Here is a 6,025-nt window from a genome sequence, read left to right as displayed (position 1 = left end):
TGGTGCTGTTTTAAGTTAAAAATAAATAAATACAAATCGATTTCAGAAAATGTTCTGGGTGCAAAACCAAATCTCGTCTTTCACTTCTACTGCCTGTCTGGAATGTCTTTAAGACTTTTCATAGGGCAAGGATATTACATTTGTGATGAAAGTTATTGTTCCAATATAACTGGTTGTACTATAACTAGTCAGCATTACATGAGTTTCCAACCACCTGGCTTCCTTTTGATCGAATTGTAATATTGCAGTCCTTACCCATGGTGGATGTGAAGCAGGATATCCATTTCAAGAAATCTTTTTCCGTCTGTGTCCTTTAGGAGAAATAAGAATCATCAAAGCTTTATAGTCACAATGCTGCCTGGTAGATAAGCGTGTTTTGTAAAACCAGGAGTGTGTATATTGAACCTTCTTTTCAAGTGAAGTTAGGATCGTGATTTGCTAATTCTGGTTGTGACCAGGGAAGCTAGTCCCCTTATTACCAGCACTGTCTTTTGTAATTACTGTTGTTGATGTTTTACCCTTTTATTGTTTTCCTGGCGTTTTGATATGATTGCAGTTGGTATCAATGATGCTTTTATTACAACATGATTCAGATCCTTTTAATACTGTCAGACTGTACGGTGCTCTCATGAACTTTAAAACAGGGAAAATGCAGCTATTGATTAATACACTTCCTCTCCTGTTGTGCTAGAAGAGGGGAAAGGTTTAATAAACTTCAACACAAGCTTGCTTGTTGACTATTTAATCTCCCACCTAACAATGTACTTCCTAGTTGGCTCAAGTGGCAATGTGTGTGGCAGTCAGGCTGTCATTGGGTATGGAATATGTTTGAGCAGGTTATTTCAACACACCCCATTTTAGATCTGTTCTGTGAAGTACACCTGACCTTTGACATGGATGAATTATATGTAATACTGTAGTGACGTTTACTGCCCTATTAAATGCTATTTCTCCATACATATCTTTACAGTAAAGAGTATAATCTGAATCCTGCCAAATGTATCTCTCAGGAACTTCTCATGAAGATCTCTTAAAATGATAATACTTGAACTACTGTGTCACACATCTGTAAATGGTGACTTATTTTTTGGCCCCTTAACTCAGGACCAGGGACCTCATTTGTCAAGTATGTAACTTGAAAATGCATATTGGTGCTTTGAGTTGACAAACGACCTTGGATACACATGTTTTTATCCTCAAAGTCTCACTGTCACACACATTCAGCCACAAGATTGCAGTTTTATGGTCGACTAGTCTGAAGATGTCATGGAAAAGCAGTTACTTATCGTCCTACTCACAAATGCCTCAGTCTCTCACTCCTACCTTCCCAGTGCTCTCCCTGTCTGCGAAGGAAATAAATGTCCTTTGTTCAATGTTGTGATCCCTACAGAGGGAAACTGCTGTGTAGTTGAAGGACTGAATTTAACACTTGTTTATGAATCAGTAAAGCAAGGGCAGGTTTGAGGTGCAATAACGGCAAACCTACTTTACTGTGGCTGTTTGGTGTTGGTGCTTTTTATCTTAAAGATGTTTCATTTTTTTCCCCTGGTGCTTATGATAATTATTAATAAAATGGTTTCTTATAAAATTTAATTTGCATGTCTGCTTATTGGTGATATGCATGTTTTAAGAGTTTCTATTTATGCAAAAAAAAAAAGTGGCTTTATGGTGCATGATATTTTAGTTATTAGTTGAATTAGTTCAACAGTGGTGATTGTGGGGTAAGTTCATTTTTGTACAACTATTAGTTTTAGTACATTATGTACAAAGCAAGACTCATGTTTTGTGATCAAAAATGGACAATAATGTTTTGAAATATTTCTCTCAGTAGTGTTCACTAAGTTCTTTGTAGTGTGAAAACACATTTCAGAACGTGTTTTTATTTTATTTAAAAAAAGACAAGCCTGCGTCTAATATAGAATTCAGTATAGAGTTTTGTTGATCGACATTTGAAATACGTTCCTGGTTTTAAAATCAACATTATGATCAGACTGTCTAGTATGATCTATAAATATAAGGAGACTGGTGTAAGTTTCCAAAATACAAAGTTCAATTCTTTTAAATAATATGCCTGTCTTTAATCCACTCTTAAAAACAGGCTTATAACAACATTCTTGTAATTTTTAATGGATGATTGATGTTGCATCCTAGCAGGAATTAGTAAATTAACCTTGGCTTTATCTCTCTGCGTGGTTGACCACCAACTAGGACAGCCTCAAAGCTGAATGACCTTGAATGTTTGTGAAACAGATCCAGCTGTGGGATTCTTCTGTGAATACCTGGCAGTGAGCTCAACCCAAGAGGTTTCAACAGCAGCATCTCATAAAGTGGGAGTCATAGCTTTAACTTAATAGATATTTCCCTCAGCAAAACCAATAGTTTTCAAGCTTTTAAGTAATTTCATAGCTAGCGATTGTTTCTTGTTGGGGGGAAAACCAGGTGTTTGGCTGATAGTAGGTTAGGTTTGGGATGCTGTTAACAAAAGGCCCATGGGGAATGGAGGCAAAAAAAAGCCCCATAACTTTGAATATCTACACCATAGTTTATGGTGGCTATCTTTTTGTTTCTCTTTTGGCTAATTTGTCCCCCATGCTTAAACTTATCAAAAAGCTCTTATATACAAATAGGCAACATGTTTACTGTAGACAAACCAAATGATACATAGAATTATGTGTAAAACAACTGTGATTAATAATATGCAAAAACATTTTAGTACACCCAGGTTCCATTTATCTTATGTCAGTTTCTGGTTAAAGATCTGACATGTTGAAACAGGAGAAGGACCTCCACACACTCAGGATTAATGCTGTTTTCTATTTGAGTTTTTTGGAAAACTGATCATCAGGGTATTTATTAAAGAACTGAATGTTGAGGAAAGAACTTTAACCAAAACTGAATAATAGATAAAAGGGAACCTGAGTGGACAAAAACGTAACTTATGTATTTATTACAGAAACCTATGTCACACCCAATGTTCTTATGTGGGAAAAATTGTTAACCCCTTAAAATCAAACTGGTTACTACACCATAAGCCACAATGACTGCAACCAAACACTTGAGTTACTCAGCCTCATGGTGCTTTGGAGAACTTTGGTCCCACTCCTCCATGCAGAACTGCTTGAAGTGAGTGGCAATTATTACCTGCCACAATATCTCAAAAAGGTTTATGTTTGGACTTGACTAGGCCACTCACAAAATCGTTTCCTGGTGGATTTAAATTCTGTTTGATGCCTTCACTTTTGCGAGCGAGTTGAGAGGTGTGGGTGTATGTGTGTACAGTATGTGAAGAGAGAGAAATGTGTATGAGGCAGGGACTGTTATCTGAGAACCAAGCTGTTTTATAGATGTTTTCCATTTACCTCCCCATTGACATGCAAATCATTATGGGCAATCACAGACAAGCATTTAGATTTGAGAATATAACAATTTGTTTTGGCAGTAGCCTATTCTGTTTTACAGGTAACATGGTTAAATCCAATGTGTTCTTAGAGGGGACAGGTTTTTGTGTAGCTCAAAAAAAAAAAAAGCACACTTTCTGATGGTGGAGCAATGAACACAAAAGAGGTCTGCAGATTCCTGGATCCTGGTTTAATGTTCTTTGAGCCTTCCTGTTTGCTTTTATGACTTGACTGTCCCAAACTCTGTTTGGACTTAATGCCAGAGCTTTAGAAGTGGCGTTGAAACCCTTTTCAAACTGATGCATCTGCAAAAGATTTCCAGAGGTGTTTAGAAATGTCTCTGTGGCATGACTGTGACCTGTGCTGATAACTTTCATCATTAATCTGATGGTAGAAAGTCTTTCATCTTTAAGTGCTGAAAGTCAGGCCTGATTGTTTACCAAGCTCAGACCCCTAATAACCAATTATTTTGGATAGAATTATCTAGGGGGGTAATAACTTTTTCACACCTGAATATTGCATTTTGAATTACCTCGTACACCAAACAAATGAAGCAGACTTTCCCCTATATCTCAACGTGCTATTTATACTGTATATGATTCTAGTGAATTAACCAAAATATTTATTTCTTAAAGGTCAAGTATTGGCACAATTTTCAGCTGCAATTATAGACTTCTGTTTTCCTTGTTATTTAAGTATGGAGACAAAGATGCATTAGGATTTTTTCTGTTTATTTTTTAACTTTTTTGTCTATCTACTAATCAAATTGGAGGTAACTACATATATATATTTTATATATACAGTGGGTAGAACAAGAATTTGATACACTGCCGATTTTGCAGGTTTTCCTACTCACAAAGCATGTAGAGGTCTGTAATTTTTATCCTAGGTACATTTCAACTGTGAGAGACGGAATCTAAAACAGAAATCCAGAAAATCACATTATGATTTTTAAGTAATTAATTAGTATTTTATTGCATGACATAAGTATTTGATCACCTACCAACCAGTAAGAATTCCGGCTCACACAGAACTGTTAGTTTTTCTTTAAGAAGCCCTCATGTTCTCCACTCATTCACCTGTATTAACTGCACCTGTTTGATCTCATTACATGTATAAAAGACACCTGTCCACACAGTCAAAAACAAGACTCCAACCTCTCCACAATGGCCAAGACCAGAGAGCCATCAGGAATAAAATTGTAGACCTGCACAAGGCTGGGATGGGCTACAGGACAATAGGGAAGCAGCTTGGTGAGAAGGCAACAACTCTTGGTGCAATGATTAGAAAATGGAAGGAGTTCAAGATGACTGTCAATTTCCCTCGGTCTGGGGCTCCATGCAAGATCTCACCTCGTGGGGCATCAATGATCATGAGGAAGGTGAGGGACCAGCCCAGAACTACACGGCAGGACCTGGTCAATGACCTGAAGAGAGCTGGGGCCACAGTCTCAAAGAAAACCATTAGTAACACATTACGCCATCATGGATGAAAATCCTTCAGCGCACGCAAGGTCCCCCTGCTCAAGCCAGCGCATGTCCAGGCCCGTCTGAAGTTTGCCAATGACCATCTGGATGATCCAGAGGAGGAATGGAAGAAAGTAATGTGGTCTGATGAGACAAAAATTGAGCTTTTTGGTCTAAACTCCACTCGCCGTGTTTGGAGGAGGAAGAAAAAGGATGAGTACAACCCCAAGAACACCATCCCAACCATGAAGCATGGAGGTGGAAACATCATTCTTTGGGGATGCTTTTCTGCAAAGGGGACAGGACGACTGCACCGTATTGAGGGGAGGATGGATGTGGCCATGTATCGCGAGATCTTGGCCAACAACCTCCTTCCCTCAGTAAGAGCATTGAAGATGGTTCGTGGCTGGGTCTTCCAGCATGACAATGACCCGAAACACACAGCCAGGGCAACTAAGGAGTGGCTCCGTAAGAAGCATCTTAAGGTCCTGGAGTGGCCTAGCCAGTCTCCAGAGCTGAACCAAATAGAAAATCTTTGGAGGGAGCTGAAAGTCCGTATTGCCCAGCGACAGCCCTGAAACCTGAAGAATCTGGAGAAGGTCTGTATGGAGGAGTGGGCCAAAATCCCTGCTGCAGTGTGTGCAAACCTGGTCAAGAACTACAAGAAATATATGATCTCCCTAATTTCAAACAAATGTTTCTGTACCAAATATTAAGTTCTGCTTTTCTGATGTATCAAATACTTATGCAATAAAATGCAAATTAATCATACAATGTGATTTTTGGATTTTCATTCACAGTTGAAGAGTACCCATCATAAAAATTAGACTGCTTTGTAAGTGGGAAAACCTGCAAAATCGGCAGTGTATCAAATACTTGTTCTCCCCACTGTATATAGTCTTAATTTCTAAGGATCTAACAATATGTTAAATACTTACAACTGTCTAGCGTTCACAAAATTATTTACATCCCCAAAACATGTCACAATGCTAGTTTACTATACCAGAGAAGTTTCTAGAATGCATAACATTTTTATTTTTTGTCATGCTTTTTTTTCTTCATTTGAAAGTGTTTTTCCAAAGTCAAGGGAAAGCGTTTACCACTGCAGTTAAGGAATGACCCAGGTGACAGGAGGCAGACCAATAGTGTTAATATGGTGAT

The sequence above is a fragment of the Esox lucius genome, chromosome 8 (assembly GCF_011004845.1).
Source record: "Esox lucius isolate fEsoLuc1 chromosome 8, fEsoLuc1.pri, whole genome shotgun sequence".
Lineage (NCBI taxonomy): Eukaryota > Metazoa > Chordata > Actinopteri > Esociformes > Esocidae > Esox > Esox lucius.
Note: the sequence above shows the minus strand (reverse complement) of the source record.